Source organism: Sapajus apella, unplaced genomic scaffold, assembly GCF_009761245.1.
Source record: "Sapajus apella isolate SASKATOON/1434 unplaced genomic scaffold, GSC_monkey_1.0 scaffold13, whole genome shotgun sequence".
In the NCBI taxonomy this organism is placed as follows: Eukaryota; Metazoa; Chordata; class Mammalia; order Primates; family Cebidae; genus Sapajus; species Sapajus apella.
Genome location: NW_022436953.1, coordinates 28,128,868 through 28,154,714, shown reverse-complemented (window position 1 = coordinate 28,154,714; position 25,847 = coordinate 28,128,868). Strand labels below are relative to the sequence as shown.

At 50.9% G+C, this 25,847-nt stretch overlaps 1 protein-coding gene across 7 annotated transcripts in view; it reads left to right on the top strand.

The window, feature by feature from the left end:
- The window catches only part of CTBP2 (C-terminal binding protein 2), a 171,675-nt gene that overhangs the window by 87,419 nt on the left and 58,409 nt on the right, over positions 1-25,847 (top strand). The window lies entirely within an intron of this gene.

The window sequence follows — 25,847 nt, the reverse complement described above, 5'->3', positions numbered from 1 at the left end:
CCGGAAGGAGTGTGGGGCCGTGATGGAAGAAGGGAGATGGCCGAGTTCGTGGGGAAAGAGCCGAGTGATGACGTGGTCCTGGATGGAACTGAGGCTCTGGGCCCAGGGGAGATCTTGATCTTTCTTTAGGTTGAGCTTCCTGTGGAGTGTGGGGGCCTGAGCTGACTGGGCGATGGCCTTGCTGCCAGGGTGGCTGAGCTGGGGCTGGAACACTTCTGCTGCCTGCATCAGCCTTCCAGGGCCACTGCCGCGCCCCAGCCCACCTGAGTGCAGTCGGCAGGGTTGGAGCGTTAAGCCACGTTTGCTCAGAATCTTCTGTGACCCAGAGGGTGGGTGCTGCCTATGGTGTTAGGGGTGATATCTGGGTCATAGGGTCTGGAGCCTGGGAAAAGAAAGGATGGAGGAGGCTCCTCATGGGAGGAAGGGAGTAGTTCCCTGCTGTATACTGCTCCATCGTGTGATCGTAGCACAAATTAGCCACCCATTCTGTTTGGGGTCGTGTGAATTTGTAGCTTTGAGCTGTTGGGGATGCTGCTGCCGTGATCCATGTCGTTTGGTGCACACGTACTGCATGCGTTTCTGTCGTGTACATACCTAGAAGAACAGCTGGCCCGTTGGGATACACAAGCTCAGCTTGGGTAGAAACCGCCTGATGGTTTTCTAGAAGAGTCGTACCAGTTTCCACTCCTGCCAGCTGCATATGGGAGTTCTGTTCTACAGCTTTGGCCGTTCTTAGTGTCATTCTCTGCATTTGGCAGTTCTGGTGCATTTGTCATAGAATCTCAGCACATTTTAATCCGTATTATGGCACATATTAGGTACCTTTTCATGTCCTAATTGGCTGTTTGGGTATTCTCTTAAGTTCCTGTCAAGTCTTTTGCCTGGTTTATAAATTGCTTTGTCTGGAGTTTTTTCTTCTTGCCGTTACGTTGGTCCATTTTGTGCTGCTGTGGCGGATACCACAGAATGGGTAATTTATAATGAACAGAAATTGGCTTGTCTTTTTGAGACTGGGAAGTCTTGAGATCACAAGATTGGCATGTGGCGAGGGTCTTCTTGCTGTGTCATCCCATGGCTGAGGGGCAAAGGGAGAGTAAAGAGAGAAAGGGGAATAAAATTCACCTTTTTATAAGGAGCCCACGCCCATGATGACAGCACTGATTCATTAATGGGGTAATGAGCCTCGTGGCTTCATCACCTCACTGTGCTCCACGTCCCAGAGTCATGGGGGATTAAGTTTCCAAAACACTCTTTTTGGGGGAATCTGCAAACTTACAGCATGCTGGAACTGTAGAAACTCTTGATACATTCTAGATACAAGACCCCTGGTGCGTATTTTTCCTGAAATATCTCCTCACTTTGTATTGTCACTCTCTTAATCTGTTTGATGAGCAGAAGCTTTTACGATGGCTAGTCTTAGATTTTATGGTTAGCCCATTTGTGTCTGAGGTCGCTGTGGTCTACCCAGGATCCTTACGACATTCTTTTCTATTTTCTTTTAAAAGTTCGAGGTGCTTTCACATTTGGAGCTGACTGCACCGTGTCAGTGAGGAGTCTAGGCCCCCACCTGTTGTTTTCTCAGCTCTGCCTCTGGAAGACAAGGGAGGTCTCATGGTTCTCCAGTGTCGCTGTGCCATTGAGCTGCCATCTTGGCTCATTGCACCTCTCTGCCAGGTTAAATCTGTAGCTGAGGAGGAACAGCCCTGAGTGATGTGGGGTCCAAGTTACTGAGAAGGGCCAAGGACATGGGAAGTACTACGCAGAGGGCTTCAAGGCTAAGGAAGCAGCTGCTGGAGAACAGCAGCGACTACGTGCCGTGTGCTCTGCGGTGTACAGCCAGTCACACTGACGTCGATGTGAAGAGGACAGTGTTCGCGGCAGACGGTGCCTCCCAGCTAGGTCTTCATGGCACACCAGACAGGTCATTGCCTACAGCTAATTGTCTGCAGGGGATCCTTGTTGCCCTGGGCTGTTTTGTTACATTCTTCATTATGTTCACTATATTCTCGATGAGACCTCCCTGTAACTGCTGTTTTCAGGAAACTTTGCCTTGAGGCGCTGATTATCATACTCAGAGCCGGGAAACGCTACTGGTATCTACAGAGTAGAGGCCAAGCTTTATGAACGTCCCACAACGCACAGAAAAGCCCCCTGCCACAAATAATTGTTAACCCCACAATGCCAGCAGTGCTGAGGTGGAGGTAGAGCTAAACATGTACAAGAGCATCCCCAGCATTCTGTGCTGTTGGTGGGTTTGAAGATGAGGATTCAGGGTTTCCACGTCTGGAGAAAGAACAGACTCTCCTGGGAAAGGTGACATCAGACAGCCTCCAGCCAGCATCGGACCCCGGCTGCAAGGAGCCTTCCCTCATGCGTGGCCATGTGCAGACCCTTTCCGGAGGGCAACAAGCAGAGACGCTGGCCGTTTTATGTGTCCAGTCCTGATAAATTTCACTGTGTTCTAAGAGAAATTTACTTGTATCTTTCTTTTTGGTAAAATGTAGCTGCTATAGCCATAACGGTTTGTATAAATCTCTATATGAATCAAGGCAGTTGACTTGCCACCTAAAAATTGTTTGCCATATACAAATTGGTTTCCAATTCTATTAATATGTTGATCTTATATTTAAAAAATCCCATTTGAAAGAGATACAGAAGCCGGCTGAGCACGGTGGCCGGACCTGTATTCCTAGCCCTTTAGGAGGCTGAGGTGGGCAGATCACGAGGTTGGGAGTTGGAGACCAGCCTGGACAACGTGGTGAAACCCCATGTCTGCTAAAAATACAAAACTTAGCTGGGCGTGCTGGTGCACACTTGTAATCCAAGTTACCCGTGAGGCTGAGGCATGAGAATCGCTTAAACTTGGTGGCTTGAACTACGGAGGCAGAGGCTGCAGTGAGCCAGGATCACCACTGCACTCCAACCTGGGCGACGGAGTTCCATCTCAAAGAAAAAAGATGAAGAAGAAGAGAGATGCAGAGGCCATTGAGGAAATCTCATCATGTTTTTGAGCTTCTAAGTGAACATCACCAACATGGAGATAAAGAAAATGTAAGAGAGTAGCCCGTTTCAAACAGTGATTTCTCAGGCAGGGTTCACATGTGAAGACGGCTGAGCCTGCGTGGCTGTTAGCTTTCTCTGACACTGTGTTCTTGGTCTCTGGAGGTGGGATCTCAGCTGTTTGCCATTCTGTCATCTCTATTTATTGCATCCAACAGTTAGTAATGACTTAAATAATGATTGCCAAAACTGTAATCAACAGTTTTGTTAATGATTTGGGGCCTTGTAAAATCATTAGTCCTGAAGCGCTTATCAAGGGGAACATACCAAATATCTGAGAGCGGCTTTTACTTGCTTTGAGCCTGCAGGGCCTACTGCAGGACCTTGTGTCTGCTCCAGGGACCTGCAGGCAGTTACCTGGGGAATCAGCCACTCCAGTTGATAGCTCGTGGTAGTGTAGGTGGTGGTTCTTCCCCAGCTACCATGCGGGCCCCAAGCATTTGGCATCTGTTTGGCCTTCTCGTCAGTTTCCTTTTTTTTTTTGAGATGGAGTCTCAGTCTGCACTCTATTGTCCAGGCTGGAGTGCAGTGGCGTGATTCCAGCTCACTGCAGCCTCTGCCTCCTGAGTTCAAGCAATTCTCTTGCCTCAGTCTCCTGAGTAGCTGGGATTACAGGCACCCACCACCACACCTGGCTAAATTTTTCTGTTATTAGTAGACACAAGGTTTCACCATGTTGGCCAGCGTGGTGTCAAGCTCCTGACCTCAGGTGATCTGCCTGCCTCAGCCTCTTAAAATGGTGTGATTACAGACAGGAGCCCCTGCACCCAGCCTCATCAATTTCCTTTTCTTGCAGGACAGATAGGAGCCGTGCATGAAGTCTGTTCTGGCCAGAAAAGCTCATTTTGAGGCCTCAGTGTTTGTCCATGGCTTGGATGTCTAGGGCCCGGACTGGCCACCCTCGGCCCCAGAGGAGGTGCCTGTCTTGACCTTTGGTCTTTCACCAAGTGCCCTGCCTGCAACATCTGTGCAGCTGACTGTTTTGGCCCATTCCCCTCAACGACAGTTGCCAGATTCCATTTCCTGCTTGCACCAGGGCCCTGTTCTTTGTGTTTGCAAAGGTGTGGCGTCTGGTTTGGGAATGTTCGGCGGTGGTGGAGTGCATTCCCAGGTATCTGGGAGTTTGGTTTTGTTATTGAAGGAAGAACTACTGGACCATTAACTGTGGTTTGAGAGAGTTGCTGTCTTTCTTCTAAGGGTTTTATTCTTTGTTGGCTCTAGTCAGCCTTGCTTTCTAAAAACTTCAGAACCTGGCAGACTGGTCCATTCTCCTGCTCCTTGACTGGCTGTCATCGGCATCCTCTGTTTTAATTTTGAGTCTTGTAGGTTTTTATTGCCATCTTTCAGGTCTTACTCCACTTTTGGAGTGGGGACCGCCCTGCCTTGTTCCAGCAGTTGGAACTCTAGGCTTCAGCATGTTGGATTAATTTCCTGTCCCACTTGGGCACAGGCTCACTGCACCAATGACTAATTTGTTAGCCAGCTTTGCTGCTTCCCCAGGCAGGAGCACACAGCAAGTGTTCTGCTTTTATTAATATTTCCTGGTTTTCCCATCGTCCCTGAGTCCCTGGCGGGCCCCTCATCCAGTGCCAAGGGCTGTCCCATGGCCTGCAGCCAGGCTCTCATGTTCTTGGGCCTTTCTGCAAGCGCTCCTTCCCTTCCCAGAGCAGGGTGTCTCCCCTTGCTGCCTCTGTTTCCCTCTCAGCAGGTGGGGTTGCACGAGTGAGTAGGGCACAAATACTAGGCCAAGACAGCCCTGGCACACAGCACAGGGGCATCTGGATGTGCCTGGAATATGCTCCGATACCACAGAGAGCAGCAGCACGGCTGCCTGGAATTGGGGAGGGAGGGAAGCAACCACGCCATACATGGCATTCTGTCTTTGCAGGAATGCAGTGTGAGGAAAGTGGGGGTGATTTTTTTTTTCCCTTTTGGTTAAAATTTTTTTTAAACTTCATTCTAGAAAAATTTTGGGGCCAGTCACAGTGGCTGATGCCTGTAATCTCAGCATTTTAGGAGGCCGAGTTGGAGACCAGCTGGGCCAGCATGGTGGCACATGCCTGTTGTGATCCCAGCTACGCAGGAGGTTGAAGCAGGAGAGTTGCTTGAACACGGGAGGCAGAGGCTGCAGAGAGCTGAGATAACGCCATTGCGCTCCAGCCTGGGTGACAGAGCTAGACTCCCTCTCCAAAAAAAGAAAGAAAAAGAAAAGTTTTAGACTTATACAAAAATTGTGAAGATAATACTGATTTCATATACCCCATATCCAGTTTTTTCTATTACTATTAGTAATTATTATTATGATTATCATTTCTTAGAAGCTGAGTCTCACTGTTACCCAGGCTGGAACGCAGTGACTCCATCATGGCTCACTGAAGTCTCTAGCTTCTGGGTTCAAGCCGTCCTCCCACCTCAGGCTCCCAAAGCACTGGGATTACAGGCATGAGCCACCCCACCTGGCCTTTCCCTATAATTAACACCTTACATTAGCATAATACATGTGTTACAATTAATGACTGACACACACACACACACACACATGTATGTCATTAATTGTATGTATATTACAGATGGCACATGCCTGTAATCCCAGCTACTCCGGAGGCTGAGGCAGGAGAGTCGCTTGAACGTGGGAGGCAGATGCAGCCTCTCCTGCCTGTGTGTGTATGTGTGTGTGTGTGTATGTGTGTGTGTATTTATTCATATATATAGAACTGCTGACCTCAAGTGGTCCACCCACCTAGGCCACCCAAGGTAATTGATGCATTGTTATTATCCAAGGTCTGTAGTTACTTAGGGTAACGTTTTATCTTTCTATATTCAGTTCTTTCGGGAGAGAGGGTTGTGTATGTGGTATGGAAAGGAAGTAATTTCACATCGTTGGTTTCTGTCAGCTTCCTGATGGTCGGGGAGTTGGGGAACAGGGAAAACAACAAGATTCCGTTAAAGGGGAGACTGTCAGCAGAAATCTCCATGTCCTGATTAGATGGCGCAACAAACACAAATGACCGTGTCCTGGCTTGGGGATCTAATACTGGAAGACAAGGTTGTCTTAATGGAAACTTTGAACCTCTGCGTGTGTGTGTGTGTGTGTGTGTGTGTGTGTGTGTGAGAGAGAGATGGAGTCTCACCAGTAAGAGTGTGTGTGTGTGTGTGTGTGTGTGTGAGATGGAGTCTCACCAGTAAGTGTGTGTGTGTGTGTGTGTGTGTGTGTGTGTGAGATGGAGTCTCACCAGTAAGTGTGTGTGTGTGTGTGATGGAGTGTCACTCTGTCGCCCAGGCTGGAGCGCAGTGGCGTAGTCTCGGCTCAGTGCACCTCTGCCTCCTGGGTTCATGCAATTTTCTAGTCTCAGACTCCCGAGTAGCTGGAATTACAGGTGTGCACCACCACACCCTGAGTTAATTTGCTTTTGAGCCACTGTACCCAGCCTCGTCAATTTCCTTTTCTTGCGGGACAGATAGGAGCTGTGCATGGAGTCTGTTCTGGCCAGAAAAGCTCATGTCGAGGCCTCAGTCTTTGTCCATGGCCTGGATGTCTAGGGCCCGGACTGGCCACCCTTGGCCCCATAGGAGGTGCCTGTCTTGACCTTTGGTCTTCCACCAAGTGCCCTGCCTGCGGCATCTGTGCAGCTGACTGTTTTGGCCCATTCCCCTCAACGACACAGATGCCAGATTCCGTTTCCTGCCTGCATCCTCTGTTCTGAGTCTGCGGCGTTTGCAAAGGTGTGGTGTCTGCTTTGGGAACGTTCTGCGGTGGTGGAGTGCATTCCCGGGTATCTGGGAGTTTGGTTTTGTTATTGTAGGAAGAACTGAACCATTAACTGTGCTAATTTTTGTATTTTCAGTAGAGACAGGGTTTTACCATGTTGGTCTTAAACTCCTGTTGAGATGATCCACACACCTCAGCCTCCCAAAGTGCTGGGATTACAGGCGTCAGCCACCGTGCCTGGCCATAGGCAGTATTTTTATGTGTGTGAAACTCATCATTGTCGGTGTTTACAGGTTGGACTGACCCCAGTTCTGATTTTGGAATTTAAAGCTTTATACAACTGTTACGCAGTTTGCTTGTAGTGTTGTCAGTAGAAGGTCCTGGCTCGTAGGAGCTGGCTGGCAGGCAGGCGTTAGAGGAGGTGGTCACTCAGCCAGGGCAGGCAGGGAACAGAAACCCTTGGTCCTGAGAAAGGCGGCTGGGCGTGGCCAGCCCCGAGGCTGTTTGGCTGGTGGGGGTGGGTGCATTGTTCTTTTCTGTTTCTGTAGCTGATCTCCCTGCCCCAGCCTGCAAAGGGAGGATCAACGATGATGTGAGTTGTCTGAGGTCAAGTGTCAGGATCCAGAGGAGAACCCAGTGATCCAGTTGGCTGAGGGAAGAGCGAGGCCATGGAGACAGCAGCGACAGCACCATTGGAGAAGCACAGGCCCTGTCCCCGCAGCAAGGCAAAGCAACCCTGACCTCTAAGTTGCAAGGGAATTGAGGGTGCAGGGAGCACCTCCCACAGCCCTGCTCCAGGGCCAGGTCCGGTGCTCAGAAACCTCTCTGCATAGGGTGCCCATGAGTCCTTTGTAGCTCCCTCACCCAAGGGACCACACGGGGAGACCCAGTTGTCTTGGCCACAGCACTAAGCCCTTTGCAGCCTGGCGACCTTGGTCCAGGACACCGGCATCTCTGGTGTGGTATACAGACAAAGCGGCCTCCTCCATCCAGGACATTTGCTTCTTCCTGGCCTTCCTGCCCCTCCAAAACCTGTGGCCTGTCTTTTCGTGGAAACAGTCTCAGTTTCATTGCTCAATAAACCTTAGGTTATGCAAAATCCGAATAAAATGTTTTCTACTTTCTAGATTTTTATAACTTACTATTTTGAGAGAAAGGGGATGGGGTTGTGTGTACAAATTAACATTTTCTTTTGGTTTATGTAACTCCCTGTCTACATAGTTTGAAATCTTTAATGTGGATGAAGTTTTACACTCCTGAATTTGGGGATGGTCATTTTATGGTATTTACCCCGTGCCTGGCAGAGAGGCTCAGTGAGCATCTGTGGTCAGAATGGAAGTGTCCTTCGCAGATCAGGAAGGTCATGGGGCAGAACTCTCGTTCATCTGTGAAGCCTCCCAGAATCCTCTGGAGTCTGTGGCCCTGGGCCACGTGGTGAAATTGGGTGTCATCTTCCTTGCCTTGCTTTCTGCTGCTTGTTGGCTAACCCAGCTGAGGTGAGGCCCATCTGATTGTCTGGAGATAGTAGGTATTCATCCGATGTTGCTTGGCACCAGGCAGAAGGTGGGAGGCCACCAAGGAGAAGGGGAATTGGGGGTGCCTCCCAGGGCATACGTCGGACCCTCCCTGGGTCCGCAGCCTGGTGGTTCCTTGGGCAGACTGCATTTGGCTGCTTCCGCAGTGGGGACACAGGATGACCCAGCTCAGGGAGCCCTGCCCATGGGACTTCATGCTTGGCTCAACGTGCAGGTCAGGGCCTTCCTTGAACTAAAGGCCACATATACAGACTGGCAGCTAACGCTTCCTAGGACTGACTGACTGCTTTGAGAGAAAGTGAGAATTATGCGTGCCATTCACATTTTCCTTTGGTTTCTCATATATTTTTGCTTCATATTATATCCTTTGCCTGGGTTTTGAGATGGTAAGATAAGAAGTTTGGTGAATGGCATATGTAAAAGCAGTTTTTTCCTTTTTAAACAGATATTTTCAAGAACAGTTTGATTTACAGAGAAGTCTAGAAGGTTGTACAGAGAGTGTCTGTATATCCCACACCTAGTTTCCCTGTTATCATTTAATGTTACATTAGTAGAGACCTGTGTTACAAGTAATGAATCAGTTATCAGTACATTGGTATGGACCGAAGGCTGTGTTGTATGCTGATGACCTAATGCCCCTCTTCCATCCCAGAATCCACCCAGGATCTCACCTTCATGTCAATCCATGTCTTTCTCCTTCGGCCCCACTAGTTTTGAGGTCTTTCCTTACTTTTGATGACATTGACAGTTTTGAGTATGATCATATATTTTGTGGATCATCCCTCTACTGCAGTTTGATGTTTTTCTCATTCTCGGACTGGGTTATGGGTTTCACAGAACACTTTTTTTGTGTGTAATTTCTAAGGAAAAACGTGGAAGCCTCTGCCGGCCAGTAATGAATCGCCCCACGTAGCAGGCGGACTTTGGGGGTGTCTGGTTGTTGCTAAGTAGGAGGCACTCTTCCCTTACAGCTGGGCTCGGTGGTCAGCTGGGGACTTTCAGGAAATCAACGGCCTTGCCTGCGTTAGTTGACAAGAGACTTTTCCATGGAGCTGCGAGACTGTCCAGAGGACATGGGAGGAGGCAAGCTGCCCACACTTGTCTCCCCTGGAGACTTCTGGATTCTCTTCAGTTCACTCTGAGTGTTTACTGAGGGACACAAGGGCCACTTGCTATTTTGTTATATTTTAAAATTCTGGTGAGGTCGTACCCTTTATGGGTAAGAAACCCCCAGGTGTAAAGGCTCAGGTGATGTACCCAGAGCCACACAGCTCACTGGTAAAGCGGCAGGGCTGGAGCTCACACTGAATGGTGGTGCACTTTGGGCCCTGGCTTTCGTGCAGGGCCGCCCTCCTCTACTGGTCACTTAGATGATGTCCTGGGTGTTAGGACATCAGCCTGAGCATCAAGGGGAGTTCACCATCAAGAAGATGATGGCTTTTTTTTTTTTTTTTTTTTTTCTTGGCTGGAGTGCAATGGCACAATCAGGGTTCACTGTAACCTCCGCCTTCTGGGCTCAAGCGATCCTCCTACCTCAGCCTGCGTAGCTGGGGTTACAGGCACATGCCACCAAGCCGGGCTAATTTTTGTATTTTTCTTAGAGACAGAGTTTTGCCACGTTGCCCAGGCTGGTCTCAAATTCCTAGGCCCAAGCTATCCACCCATCTCAGCCTCCCCAAGTATTGGGATTGTAGGTGAGAGCCACTGCGCCAGGCCAATGATGGCATTTTTCTGATAGACTGGAAAGCCAGCTGAATCAAATAGCTGGAAGAGGAAAATGACCCTCAGCTTCTTCACATGGGGGATGAATGCATGTACATTTGGTGGGATTTCTTTTCTACTGGCGCTGGCCGCAAGAGCTGGCAGCGTGCTGCTACGGTGGGCCCCTCGTCTAACGCTACCCCCCTCAGTTTCTCCCTCCTGCCCCTTTAGCTCTCAGCTCAGAGACCCACAAAAACAAAAGCTGGGGAGCTGACTGCACAGGATGTGGACTTGGTATTTCCCCGATACTGGTATTCGTTAGCTGGAGTGTCTTCACCTTGCCAGCTCCCCTTCCCCAAAGCTCCTGCAGGCTTTGCTCTTCCTTCCCTCTGAAGTTGACAGTCAGGTATGAGCTACGTTAAATTGTTGACTCATCCTGGTTGTTTCCAACTTTTTATAAAGTACACATTCAGTAAAGCGCACAGATTCACGTGCGCAGCACAGGAAATTATCACAAAGCCTGAGGCTCTTGTGGGGGGATCTGAGCTCAGGCAGAGTCCCCCAGTTGTAAGACTTCCATTTCGATGTGATGATATCTGGACCTCCTTGGAAAGACCAGACTCTGAAGAGCCCTGTCAAGGAACAGTCTGTCCAGCTGCCCCCCGACCCACAGCTTTTGTGTAGAGCGGTTTGGGCAGCTCCTGGAATGGGCACAGTAGGATGTATTTTCTAGTGACAAACATTTCATCATCGAGTGAGAGTTTCTTTCCTGGGTATTTCATGTTCTTTGTGAAACAGCTGTGGTTACCTGTGGGCGTGTTTCAGGTAATCATTAGAGAATATTCTCTGCTCATTAAGCAGTAAAAGCAGTGAGGTGGGGAAACTTGTCCCGAATCTGCAAAACTCGGCAAGAAAGTGGAGAAGAACAAAACCAGCTCTCCGCGAAGTAACCAAACCAGAAAGGCTTCATTCTTTGTCTTTCCTTCCTGTGACTTTAACCACAAAGCTTGGGCTGACTCCCCACATCTCACTGCAGTCAGGGAGCAGGGTCAAGGCCGTCCAGGGACGTTGGTGTGGCGGGAATGGGTGAAATCATCAGCTGGGTGGATGGTCACCTGTCTGCGTTTTGTGAAACTAAATGTGTCTGATTTTCATTTCAAATTGTCCTTAAGAACATGATTCTAAAGCAGATTCAAAGCACGCACTCTGACTATAAATGGAACATAAGGCAAACTTGGACAATGGACTGTGGCCCTTGTGGTTTTTTTCATGTACCTGAAATTCTTAGAGTTGGGGCTCCTTTTCCCTTGAGAATTAGAGCTGTTATTCTTTGGAGACCAATGGGTGACCTCAGCATTGTCCTCATCGAGAACGCTGCTTACCCAGGGATCCCCCGCCTCCTGCCACCACCAAAGTCATTTTTCTCTGAAGGCCTGAGTTTGGAAGAAATACTTCCCTGTTCCCATGATTGTGTAACTCACCTGTTTGTTCCTGGCCTAATTCAGATTAGAAAACGATCAATCCATTGTTGTCTAACAGACAGGGGAGGAATGATGAAAACAGAAGTAGCCCATAAACTGGTGAAGAAGCCTGCTCCCAGGCTAACAATGGTGAAAACAGAGGTGCCTGAGGTGTTCCCTGAGGTATCCCCCATCTAATTGTCTTTCATGGCATATAAGCTATTTATAAATTCATTGCCCTGAAAGAAAATACAAAAGCTACTGGCCGTGATTTTATTTTTTTAATGCATTTTAAATAACTGGATTTCTATGTGGAGGTGGAGTTGGATAGTTAGGGGTGCGGCGCATTGACGGGATCGGCTGATAGCCCCCCGAGAAGGTGGCGCTGCAGCCTGGGGGTGGGGGGAAGTGACTGGTGCAGTGGCCGGAGGGGTCCCTAAACGGGGAGTCCAAGCTTCTTGCCCAGACACCCTGTGGCTTTGAGAATCGCTGTGACAGAGCCACAGGAGAGCTATGTCTGCTTAATGCCTTTGTTTACTTTGGAAGTTTGTCCTACGTGAATGAATTCGCAAAACTTACATTCCCCGTAAAGCTGTCACTGAGAGAAAACACAGCAATAACTCAGGTGATGTAGTTAAACCACTATTGAGTTTGCGCCATCCGTGAGTTGATAAATCGTATAGCTTCATTTGGTAGGAATCAGCAATTTTATGTGGCAATTAATTTTTACCACTGTAGGGGAACCAGAGGACGAGCAATTTTACTTCGCTTTTGCGTGTGTTGAGAGAAACTTTACGGTTTTGCCACAGCAAGAAAGGATCCCGCGTGAGGCCGTTCGCATGAGTCGGCGTGTCTGGGTGTTATCCTGGGGTGTCCTTGCCATCTTTTGTTGGTTCTTCACGTAGCCAGAGGAGTAACACTCACTCCCATCAGGGTGCCATGGGCCTCGTGACGCATGTGTAAAACACGTGTGTGTGTGGCTTGCGGGGAAATAAATTCTCCGTATTTCTTAACTATGATGTTTTCCCCCACCAGGACAATTCGCTCATGCTGTTTCCACATCAGAGATGAAGATGTGCTCAGAGTAATACGTAATTAGCTTTCCAGATTGCTTCATAGAAGGATAATATGATAATTTCCCCATTGTTCGTTTTCGGTTCAACCAATGATGGCCGTTTAGTACAACACACGGTTCCGGCTGAGGCTGGCTGCGGCTGTGCACAGCTGCCCTGGGCCCTGCCTCGCTGGCTGGGGAGCTGTCCTTTCTCCAGCTCAGCATCCTTCCTGTGGAGGCCAGGCCTGCTCACTGGAACCCCAGAAAGATCATCTGAGCACAGCTGTCTGTTCAGCTAGCCTGTCTTGGGGCCTTTAGGAAAACATGGGGTGCACAGCAGGTGCTGTTCCTTGGGTGCCCTCAGTGGGTTTTTTTGTTTGTTTTTTGAGACAGTGTCTCACTTTGCTGCCCAGGCTGGAAATGCAGTAGTGTGATCTTAGCTCACTGCAACCTCCACCTCCCGGGTTCAAGTGATTCTCCTGCCTCAGCCTCCCGAATAGCTGGGATTACAAGCATGCGCCACCACCCCCAGCTAAGTTTTTGTATTTTTGGTGGAGATGGGGTTTGATCATATTGGCTAGGCTGGTCTCGAACTGACCTCAAGTGACCCAGCTGCCTTGACTTCCCAAAGTGCTGGGATTACAAGTGTGAGCCACTGCGCCTGGTCCCTCTGTATTTTTTATTACTGATGGCTGCCCCTAGCTAACGCTAGCCCTAACCCCTCATGCTGGTTTCTGTGTGCTGCGAGTTGGTGCCAGAACCTCCCGGCAGCCCTCAGAGTGGGTGGCATTGTCCCCCCATTACAAATGTAGAGCTTTAAACGTGCATTCTCTCACAGGCATGCCCTACCGGGCCAGTCTACGGCAAACCCTGGTTTCTATTACTTCAGCAAATAGTTCAGTGTATTTTCCTAAAATATAAGAACTCCTTTATTTAAATATAAAGCAACATTAAAATTGTCACAGTTGAAAAAAAAATCTAACAGTGAGTTTTGAAAACACGCCTGAGCCCACCCCCCCATCAAGGGGCCCCTCTCTCTAGTTCAGAACTGAGGGATGTTGACCTCAGCTGCCCCCTGCTCACCCCGTTGTGAGTCCACTGGGTCCTGCTTCCCCAGCCCCGGTGAGAGCTGTCGCCCAGGGCCCTCTCAGTTTAGCAATTGAAACAGGAAGCGAAAGGCATGGGAGTTTAGGTCCATTACAAGCTCAGGGTGTGGGTGACCCCTGGGCTGCCCGGCTTCGGTCCCACGTCCACCCCCGCTGTGTCTTCAGCCAGTTGTTTTCTCCCTGGGCCTCAGTTAGTGATTATTGATGAGGATAGCACACCTGGTCCCTAAGACTGTTGGGAGGAACGACTGAATTCCCGCACGGTGCTGGGAAGAGCGCCCGGGACGCCGCGAGCCCGGGAACCTGCTTATCGCTGCAGCCGCTCCTCTCAGTCAGGGCGTGGCAGGTGTAGTGACCGTGACGTGGCGGCACCTCACCGTGTACATTTGAGAACTCCGGTGTGCCAGCCAGCTCACAGCTCCAGGATGCTGCCCGGGGGCTCCGTCTGGCCTGGGATACCAGCCCTCAGTTCCCTCTGGCTTTGTAGCTGCAGACCCAGTTATCTTCTCCCATACCCACATCACCTGGTGGCTGAGCCCCGGGTCACCCCTGGGAATGGGATGTGTGGGATTTGGTGTAAAACTGGCTGTACCTTGGAGCAGGGAAGCAGAGAGGTGAGGAAGCTCCTGCTCCTGGCCCCGCAGGGCCTGTACCCCTTCCTGCCCACGGGCCCGCTCTGGCCTCCCCCTGGGGCTGCAGAGAAGGGTAGCTGCCACAGGAGCCACCCTCAAGGGCAGCATGGGTGTTGGTCCGGATGCCCAGCGGGAGCTTTCCCCTGAACCAGAGTGTCTGGTGCCAGCAGCGCCACCAGAGGGGGCCGTTCCACTGGAAGTCCTATCGGGAAGTATTTTTACAGCGCTTGGCTGTCCTTGCAGACGAAAATAAGATGTTTGCTTTAGCAATTTGCTTAGCCCTGAAAACATTCCTAGACAATGCCAGGGCCTTAGTTGAAAATAGTATGCTCAGCTTGCTGGGATGGTCCCAGGAAGGATGTTTTGAGTGAAAATAAAATGGTACATACCAGGGCTGTTTGCCGCCGCAGGAATCCCGGGAAAGTTCAGCATCGAGGGTTGCAGGGAGCCAGGATCTAGCAGGGGCTGGCTACGGGCTGCTCCAGGGTGCACCCCTGGGACCAACCAGAAGATTCCAGAACAGGGAGAACTGTCTGCAGGTGTCACCCTGCAAGTTGCTCTTCCCTCCCTTTGTACCTTACTACACCAGCCCCCACAGGTCATGAGGGGTTTCCAGCTGTGGGTCACAGTCCTGGTCTGGGGTTCGAGTCTAGGTTTGGGCATGGGCCTCTCAGGGAAAACCTGCCCGTTTGGTTCTTATTCCTCAGTTGTGAGAAACTTCTTTATCCATCTGAAATCTCTCCTTGGTTTCCCGCCTTCTTGGTCACGGTTCTGCCCACACAGAATACACCCAATCCCTCTTCCACATGACTGCCCTGCACATAATCCCAGGCAGAGATGGAAACTCTGGAACATTCCCTGATGGGGATAATCATTGCCATGCTCTTCTACAGCACATTTTCAAGTTTGTCACTTGCACAGAACCAGTGTTGCAGGTAAGCTGCAACAAACACGGGCGGGCGCACGTGTACACACACACACACACAGATGCGCGCACATACGCATACACATGGGTGGGGGGCATGGAGTATCACTACCAGTAGCTCAGAAAAAAACACATTTCTGTTTAAAAGCCATTTTTAAAGAAAAAGTACTTGAACTCAGTGATGACAAGTGACTTTTTTCTGACATTTGTCCGTGAGACAAGGTGGCAAACAGTGTGCTGTGATCATTTGTCTTGTGAAAGTGCGCAGCCAGAGTAGCCCGCACAGCTCCAGAGCCTTTGTTTTCCTCTGCGGATTCCCTTGGCAGCGCTTCTGTGGAGGATAAAAATAGCGCACGGTGCCTTAAAATAAATGGCTGTGGGGAATGCTTGTGTACATCAGCTGCGTGGCCACATATGTTCACATTCTCCATATTGTTCACTCTTCAAAAGAGGGATTGGGATAGACGGTTCGAATCTGCCTGCCATATGATAACTTGAGTGACATGAAGGAGCCTTTGACCCCGGGAAGGATGACTCCAGGAACGGGCAGTAGGGCAGGCTGGGGTGTGTGGGACTCACGGCCAACCCGCGGGGTCCTGCAGGTGAGCCTGTGTTTTGTCCTTCACCCCATTTCATCCTAAGTATCTCCCCCAAAAGATTGCCAAAGCCAGACCCAACACAAGCTCCCAAACAGTCCCCTCCCTGACTCCCAGTGAATCCAGACAAACGCCTACAAATTCTGCCTCCTGGAGCTGGTAGGTCAGGAAATTGGCCAGCAGGGGGCGACATGCTGAGCTGCCCCCTCCTTCAGCTTCCGTGGCCTTGGAGCGTGGCTTCTGGGGTCATCCTCAGAAAAGAGCTTGAAAATCTTAGCATGGACATGAGGCTCATGGGTCCAGGTCAGGATCGGGATGGATTGGTGGTGACAAGCCTTGGGTCTGGAGTAAATTCCATTTAAGTCATTTCACTTTGGGAAGTTACACATCCTGTGATCGCTGCTCTACCACTTTGCGTTTTAATACAATTCTCCACATTCCCAAAAGTGAATGTTTATTTTAGAGGTGCGTATCTTGGTATTAAGTGATTTTTAAATTCTTTTATTTTTTTTTTTGAGACAGAGCCTTACTCTGTTGCGTAGGCTGGAGTGTAGTGATGCAATCTCAGCTCACTGCAACCTCCACCTTCCAGGTTCAAGGAATTCTAGTGCCTCAGCCTCCCGAGTAGCTGGGATTATAGGCATGCACCACCACACCCAGCTAATTTTTTGTATTTTTAGTGGAGATGGGGTTTTTGCTACGTTGGCCAGGCTGGTCTTGAACTCCTGACCTCAAGTGACCTGCCCGCCTCGGCCTCCAAAAGTGCTGGCATTCCAAGTGTGAAACACCACGCCTGGCCTCAATTCACATTTCTTTTTTTTTTTTTTTTTTTGAGATGGAGTCTCACTCTGTTGCCAGGCTTCATCTCTTGACCTTGTGATCCACCCGCCTCAGCCTCTCAAAGTGCTGGGATTACAGGCATGAGCCACCGTGCCCGGGCAGTTCACATTTCTTAAGTGAAATTGCTAATGTCTTACCGTTCCTGGGCCTTCATACAGCTGATTTTCTCCTCTATAAACCAACAAAACCCACCAGGATCCTGAAGCAACTAGCATTGCTTGTGTTTCCTTTTGACTTACGCATGCCTCCCACCCCCACCGCCCACACTTTGGTTAGCACCAGCAAAGGAGGCAAAAGTGACAAAGCTGTCCCCAGAAGGTTCCCACAGCGAGCCTCCGATATCCATGCACAAACCTCCTGACCATGGGAATTTGCCTTTGGTGGTGGTGGAATCCGTGTGAAGGCCTGGGCAGACTTGATTCTCTGATCTCTCTCTGTGCTTTGTGTGGCTTTACATTTCTTTTTATTTTGAGACAGTCTCTCACCCTGTCGCCCAGGCTGGAGTGCAGTGGTGCAATCTTGGCTCACTGTAGCCTCCGTCTCCCAGGTTCAAACGATGCTCCTGCCTCAGCCTTCTGAGTAGCTGGGATTACAGGTGCATGCCACCATACCTGGCTAATTTTTGTATTTTTAGTAGAGACAGGGTTTCACCATGTTGTCCAGACTAGTATCGAACTCGCAACCTCAGGTGATCCGCCCACCTCAGTTTCCGAAAGTGCTGGGATTACAGGTGTTAGCCACCGCGCAGAGCTGTGGCTTCACATTTCAACGGGAAGAGTTGCAACACACACCTGTGGCTCACTGTGTGAACACTGTCCTCCCAATCCTTGGCGGTTAGCGTGGAAGAGGCAAAAATCCGCGGGAGAGGAATGGAGAGTTAGATCACACCGGGCCCCTATACAGAACCGTGCACAGGGGGCAGCGCTATGTACAAATCTGTCGTGTGAAGAACTTCAACATCTTTCTATAGTTTCCTGGTGCCTGTATTCTTTCTAGTGGGTGACTTTGGGGAGAACGCAGCTGCATATTCCTGGCTTGCTGGGTGCAGCTGGACCCCCCACTTTGCCTACTGCACAGTGGCCAAGTTCACATGACAGCCCAGGAGTTTCTCCCAGTTGGGGCTCCTGCAGAACTCTCTAACAGCCCAGAAAGTACCAGCAGAATACAAATTCCAAAAGGCCTCCAAGTTAGAAAGGCTTCAGATGAGGGGGCCGAAAAGCACCCCCGGCCACTGCAGCTCATTTATGGCGTGAAAGCACCAGGCGTTCCTGCAGCGGCCCTGAGCCTGGCTTCCCGTGAGACCCTCTCGGGGGCCTGTGGACAGGAAGTGGGACGGCCAGGGCCGGGCCCAGACCTGTGACCTGCGTCAGAGTGTAACGAAGTGCAGGCCAGGCTGTGGCCCGAGGCGCTGGGATGGTTTACTGCAGGAGCTAAAAGGTAAGTTGGATCTCAGACAAAGCTGCAACAGGCTTCAGAGGCTGAAGTTTTGTCAACTAATGAAACAGGCCCTATTTTAAGCCATGCTATTTGCCAGCACTTCCTGTTTTTCCAGAGAAACTTCTTGTTTTGGTTTTTGTGATGATAGATTTATTGAAACATTTGCTATTCAAGTGACCCGCGTTGTGTTCCAAGGGAAGAGTCAGGCTGGAGATTCTGTGGCCTGGAACAGGGACACACACAGCAGGAACATCCCCAAAAGATGCACTTGGGGCAGCGTGGCCTCAGTGGCCAGTCAGTGAATGAACAAAGAACTAATTGCCAGTCAGGGGCCTTGAAGGATTCCGTAGCTGGGAGTTTGGCCTCTTGTTTAGAGGGAGGCGGGGGCTGGTCACAGGACAATTGAAAGGGGTTTTTGTTGTTCCTCTCCGGCTAAGTCAAGCCATGTGTGTGTGTCTCTTTCGAGGAGTGCTGGTCTGGCCAATCCCAGCCATGTAAATCCCACTCACTTCCTGCTGACCTTTTGACACCAACAGATGTCTTTTCTTACAAGTGTCATTGGGGCTCTCTGCTCGCCGACCTCATCAGATTGTGAGGAAGCCGTGTGCATCAGTTCTAACAATCCCTTTAACCCTTCCTGGGTGCCTCTCTGGGAAGACGATCGCTCTGCCTTTTGGTCTTGCTGTGTCCTTCCTGCCCCCAGGGCCTGGCGTGGGGAATGGAGGCCAACCCAGAGTGCTCGGAGCCATGTGTTCGTGGCTGGAGGCTATCCTGCGAACCCTGGGGACAGAGGGACCCTCGTGTCTTCCTCGGGAAGGTGTGATGGAGAACGCAGTGAGGGACTCAACAGGTCCCTCAGAGAACCTTCCAGAGCTCTGCCTGTGGATACACACTCTGATCACAGCTCATCAAGCATTGGGGCCACAGACAGGGACTGAGAGGTGGGTCCCCAGGAGGCATTCCGCATGGCAGCTGTGTGACCTGCGTGCATTGCTGCCCGTGGCGGGGTTGGGAGCTATGGAGTCGGAGGTCCTAAGGCCGCAGAAGTTTCTGTAGCTAACATCCCTAGACTAAGAGCAGGCCGCCATCTGACCTGACTCGGTAGCTGTTCTAGAGGCAGGAGGGCGGCATTGATTACAATTTAACCTTTCCGTGAAGCTGATGAGTTTTGAGCAGACGTCCCCGACCCCTGAGCCAGGCGTTGTGATGTTCTCCCATAGGATCTGGGCCTCCTGGACTCCTTAGAGCCAAGAGCACGCTGTACTGAAGGCATCTGGGGTGGAGGGAGAGTGTGTGTATCCTGCCTGCACCTGAGATTTTGGGGACTCACCTGGAGCCTCATCCAGAGCTGCCAGGCATTTGTGCTGGGTGTGTCCTTCTCCATAGTGTGCGCGCCTTCATCACGTGAACCGGCCCAGCAGAATGGAGTTGCCGGCCGCGTATGCGCTGGGTCAGTTACCACTCCAGCCACCTGGAATAGTTCTCATCGCACATGAAGCCTTGTGGAAGTGGTAGCAGCTTTTATTTATTATATATTTATTTATTTAGAGACACAATCTCTCTCTATTGCCCAGGCAAGAGTGCGGTAGCACAATCTCGAGTCACTGTAATAACCTTTGCCTGCCAAGCTCAAGCAATTCTCCTGCCTCGGCCTCCCGTGTAGCTGGGGCTACAGGCGCGCGCCACCACACCTGGCTAGTTTTTGTATTTTTAGTACAGACAGGGTTTCACCATGTTGGCCAGGCTGGTCTCGAACTCCTGGCCTCGTGATCTGCCCGCCTCAGCCTCCCAAAGTGCTGGGATTACAAGTGTGAGCCACCACACCCAGCCAGTAAGCTGCTTTTAAAGTCATGCATGCAGCTGAAAAGTTTCCAGCCTCTCGGGGCCTCCGCCTCCCACAGTCCCGCTCCTCAGAGGCACTCCCCTGCTGACAGTGGGGCATGTGGCTACCTGGCCTCTGATTGTTCTTTTTCGTGACTTGACGTGCTGGTCTGGCTTTTTGCTTCTGCGGGTGTTCTCTGCCTGCTCTGGAGAGCTCTCTGCCTTGGAGTGTGGTTCAGGGGTTGTGGGTTGTGGCTTCATGAGATGTAGCCATGTTTTGCATCTGGCTGGTGTGGCTTGATCTGGCTCCACAGCCCCCTGCAGGGCTGCTTCTGGGGGAGCAGGAAACGTACATCAGGGTTCTGAGGACATAAGGCTGGGGTGGACTGGCTGGGTTGAGTCTCTGTTTCTTGGAGAAGCTTGCATTTGGTGACCTGTGCAGTCTCAGAAGGCTCCAGAAATGCTGTGATCCTAGGAAACGATCCAGGGCCACCCAGGTGTCTGGGTGCATGAGGGCATGGCGCCTGGGTGGTTGGTGCATCTTCCCCGCTTCTGCCCCTGGTGTCACAGGTGAGGCCTGCTCCTGCCTTGGCTCGTGGCGTGCCCTGTCTTAGGAGCGGCTGAGTTTGTGCCCTGACCCTCTGTGCAGACTGCCTTTCATATTTACCTACATGCTCTTTTTCTCTAACTGAGAGCTCAGACTTAATCGCAGCTGCAGCTCAAGGACCACTTCTAAGAATAAGAAAGCAGGAAGGTCTGTTTACCCAGTGAATTACCATTCAGAGGGGGTCCAGGAGACTGCATTTTTAACGTGGGGCCCAAACTTCGTTAGATCTTTTTAATGTTCCCCAGATTTATGGGTGTGCGTGAGTCAGAGTTGGAGACCCCAGGGTGCCTGAGTTAACTCTGCATATTGAGCGGAGCCCTGGAATTTATTTTAAGCATCTGGGGTAAGTGAAAACAGCAGCAGCCTCTCCGTGGGTTCGGCCCGTGCGCATTGCTGATGTGACGAGCACAGCGTTCACCCCAGGAGGCGACAGAAGTAGACGCATCGCAGACCTCGTATCAGCCCGGGCAGCCGAGGATTTCCAGGGCTTCGGCTGATTTTTGTTAGTGTTCTCTGTCCTGTAGGTCATATAAACCTGCTGCCATGCATTACAGATGTGTGACTGTTTTTACCTTTTCTGTTGAACTGCACCGTGTCCGTGACCGTGGGTAGGTTGTGGAAAGCGTTCTATCTATTGCTGTGTGACAAATTACTTCATAACGGACCGCTTGAAACAACAGAACTTGTCTCATACTTCCTATGGGACAGGAACCTGCACAGCTTAGCTGGGTGCCTCCTGCTAGGACCCTTGTGATGTTGCACCCAGGACGTCACCGGGGCCGTGGTCTCATCTGAAGGCCTGGCTTTTCATGGGCTATTGAGACTGAGGGCCTCAGTTCCCTGCTCCATGGGCCTCTCCTTAGGGCAGCTGACATGGCAGCTGGCCCTTGGGAGGGAGGGAAATTGTGGGGAGGATGGAGAACGCCCGAGCTGGTAGCCGTAGTCTCTTTTAACCTAACCTCAGAAGTGACATCCCCTCACCTGCGTATACTACACGTTAGAAGCAGAGCTTATACAAGGACATGAATTATAAAAGGTTGGGGGTCCCTGGGGGCCATGGGATTGATTCTTTTTCTGGCTTCCACAGTACAGATGGGATCTGCCTCAGGCAGGTAGGGAGAGAGGGTCATGGACAGCTTGGAAAGCTCTCAGTGGGCCTGTGGGGAGGGGCAGTGATTCAGAAAAATCCTCCATGGCCCTCTACTATTTGGTGAGCACGCCTTTGTCACTGGGGGTGGCTATGCAGAGCTGTCAGGCTTCAGGGTCGCCAGAGTCCTGTAGGAGCTGGAGAGGTCGCTGAGACGCTGTTTGTGCATCCTCAGTAAGGGTCCCTGTGTGGAATCGGGTCCTCTGCTGGGTCACTGGTGTCTTGTGGAGCTGGGCATGAAGGGCAATCCGTGGCCAGTGCCCTGCCCTTTGGAACTGTGCGGCACCTCTCCTTTTCCCAGTGAAGTTCCCATTTCCCTTCTTCTCTTCCCAAATCTTCAGACCTGTCTACACCTCCAGCTCTGGGCGGAGAGCTCCCCTCCCATCTTCAGGGGCATGTGTGAGATATTCTTCCCGGCATCATCTGAGGTGCTGTCCCTGAAGCCCAGAGGGTCTGACCTCAGACGTTTCACCCCTTCTCTGCCTCTCCTGCGCTGGAGCCTGTTGACTTCCCAAGGGCCTTGGGAGTGGAGCAGGCTGAGCCAAGGAGCCACTCATCCCTGGGTGCCCTCCCTGAGAGAACCTCTGGGAGGGACCTGGAGAGGACAAGAGGGGCTTCCTTGTGCTGCTGTGTTGGGGGACACCAGGAGGGGCTGCAGCCACCTGATGTGCAGGAGGCCGGACTGCAAAAGACCTGCCTTTGTGTCCTCTTGCTCTCCCTGTGGCGGCGAGTAAAGTTGCCACTTGAAGGAGAAAGTGGCAGGTCATTTTCAGTGGTCTCCCCTTGCTCCCCATGTCCTCAGGTCTGACGAGGCACTGGTCCTTTCTGGAGGTGAGAGAGCCCCAGCCCTCCAGATTTAGCCCCCAGTTGTACCCCAGAAACCTGGGAGAATGCTTCCCACCCTGAGGGTCAGCCTTGGCTTTCATGGCCCCATGGATCCATGCTGGAATCATCTTGGAAGTTCTGTGGTGGTTTTCTTCTTTTCTTCTTCCAGTAAGCCTTTCACACTCCTAAAACTCTGTATTTTGAAGAAACAGGTACATTTGGGGTCTGCGGCTGCATGATCGTATTCATGAACATCATTGTGGGGGAAGAATTTCAGAAATGGACCAGAGAGAATGCTTTTGTAATCAGAAAAGGTTTTTTGTTTGTTTGTTTTTCAAAATTTCCCCTGAACTTGGAAAGTGTGGAGACGCATGTGGCTGTCCCAAAGCCGTATGAATGGCAGTCTCTGGTCACTGCAACCTCTGTCCCCTGGGTTCAAACCATTCTGTCTCAGCCTCCCCAGTAGTTGGTATTATGGTTGCCTGCCACCACGCCTAGCTAATTTGTGTATTTTTAGTAGAGATGGGCTTCACTATATTGGCCAGGCTCATCTCAAATCCTGGCCTCAAGTGATCCACTCACCTCAGCCTCTAAAATTCTAAGATTATAGGCGTGAGCCACCACACCTGGCTTGAAAAGGTATTTTAATTGCTTTGGGGACTTAATTGGCAGCGAGACCATAGGTGTTCAGGCTCAGCTGGCTAAGGCAGGAAGTACATGATGAGTGGGCCTTCAGGGACCGTCCTTTCCCTAAGGTGTCTTCATGTACCATTTTCTCATGGTGTCTGGGGTGGGAACATAAACTTGGCATCCAGGTATCCTGAGTCCTTGGACCTTTCTTCCCGTTTATTTGTGTGGCTTGGGCTCTGACATGCACAGCATCCCCATAAAATGTCTCAGAGCAGAGTTTTAAATGGCAATGACCTTGTCAAGAATTCTCCAATAGCTGAGCATGGTGGCTCACGTCTGTAATCCCAGCACTTTGGGAGGCTGAGGCGGGCGGTGTAAAATTAGGATCCCTGATTGTCAGCACACGGTGAGCTGTCATTCTCTACACAGGTGGTTGGATTCATGGGCACCATCCACCCTCCTCCTCCAAATGTCTCCCCGCTTTAGAGGATTTGGGTGTAGGAGGCCTGTGAGGACCGCAGTTCGTTATGACAGGGTGTCAGGTTCTCTAGAAGATCCTCATCGGGAGCCTTGCCTACTCCTCTCCCCGGCAACCTCTTTCCTTCAACTTGTATTTTAGCTACGGCGCAGAACGTTCCGAGCTGTGATGAATATTCAAATGGGGTGGTGTACCCATCAGAGACTTGGACACCAGGACTGGAAGCCACTAAAACAGGTGAAATAATTCAAGAAGACAGCTCATCCCCAGCGAGGCCCTACCATAGAAAAACAAAAGAGCTCTTTTGGGCCCCACCCCCATCCTTTCTTGTCCCGACATTTGAGAGGCAAAGATGAATTTGGGTGACACAGGAGTGTCCCACGCCCCTCCTCCCCATCAGACTCTGCAGGGCGCCCGCCCTCCCTTTGGGTACAGTCGTGGATACAAAACAAAGCCTCGTCCCTCCGAGTGTCCTCCATGTGACGTGAAAACCATGTTAAGCAAAGGCAGTAGCTTGGAGCTGTTTTGTTTCATGTTGTGAAGAAGCTATGTGTAAGATTAAGAGTTTTCTTTTTTTGACTCAGGATGAAAAGATAAGGTCTGGGAAGTGGTGCCTTTGAATCTAGAGACATTCTGGAGTTAGGGATGTCTGAGTTTTATATATCACTTCACAAACCTATGTCAGGAGACAGGGTATCGGTCCCCCATGGCACTGCAGAGGGGATTTTGGTGATAGAGACACATTCTGACATTTGGTACTTGTAAGGACCTAGGCATAGAGCATCTGCCCTCATAAAGCAGACATATTCCTCCACTCCCAAGGTCCGAGTTGGCTCTCCTGCATGCTGACATTTGTGTGAGTGACGCCTTACCTGAAATGAACGGTGAGCCACCCCGGGTGCCTGGAACACTTTTATCCCACTACATGCGCCAGCTCCTGCTGTCCCAAGGGTTGGCCCTTCAGACATGGGGTTTTGGGAGCTGAGCTATGCAATGGGGCGGTGGCCACACTGGCCTGGTCGAGTCAGGCTGGACAGAATAGTTGAAGCCAGGTGGCTCAAGAGTCTTGATTTGGTTTGACTCTGTGACCTGACTGGCATGGAACTTGGAAGGCTGGGCCCCGACTCCTTCAACAGATGGGCCCCTTTGGAGGGAGCTGTTCCTGCTTGTTTTTGAGATGATCTCTCCAGACACTTGGAAGCCGCAGCCAGCATTTGCATGGATAACTTACCTCTGCCAGTCCAGCTTGAACGCCCCTTTCCACCATCTTGGACTGCGCCTGCAGGTCGCCACATCTCCTTGGCCGCCAGGTAGCCCATGTTCCTTGCTGGGTGTTCCACACTGAAGTGAGTTGTACAGAGGAACGTCGTGCAGGCAGTGAAAGCAAGTCCCACTAAGTGTTATTTAGAGCAGGCTTCTGAGGTGTTTGTGACATCAGAACCATGAAGAAGTGGAGAGGCACATCCTGGAGGCTGCCTGGGGGAGGTGGCACTGGAGCTCAGGTGGGGACTCCCCAGGATCTGCAGGTGTGTGGGGTCTGTCCAAAGGTAACCTCTGCCAAGTCAGGCCAAGCAGATGCTGCGTCATCCAGTGGCGTCCTGCTGCCGTGACAGCTGTGGATGGTAAAAAAAGTGTCGTGTGAAGGTCAGACTGAATTAGGCACATGTGCCTCCCGAACCAGGGCATTAGTGGGCTACACCAGCCCCTCCCATTCCTCTCCAGCCAGAGACTGTCAGGTGCCCTGCCAGTATGGAGAAGAGGTGGCCAGCCTCTTAGAACTTGGTGAAAGGTAGGGGTGTGTGTGTCTGTGTGTGTTGTGTCACATGGGCAAATTGAGGCGAGAGAGAGCACGTGTGTGGGGTGGGGGGAGGGTCAGGTGGGCAAACTGAGGCGAGAGAGCACATTAATGTGCATTCTGACCACAATCAATTCCTGAGGAAGGTTGGAAAAAAATGCCCCTTTCCCCAGTTTCCTTTCTAAATTAGCGTCTACCAGGAAAAAAATGTCTATTTTGAGATCATGCTTGTCTGCCAGCAAGTTGATCCTGGTGTTGAGTGAAACCGAGCAGTCACCTGTTGATCAGGTGTGCATAGTGCCTCAGAAGCCGTCATTTGTCATGGAAAGCTGGAGGGCCTTTTCGGAGCCACCCAGCCTAGCCAGCCCCTCCCTAGCGCCCTCCTCTCCATGGATGTTCCGCCCCTGCCAGGTTGCTTCCATTTTTTAGCACGGTGACTGCTTGATATCACTGGGCATAATGGAAAAAATCATTTTTTTAGGGCAGCCC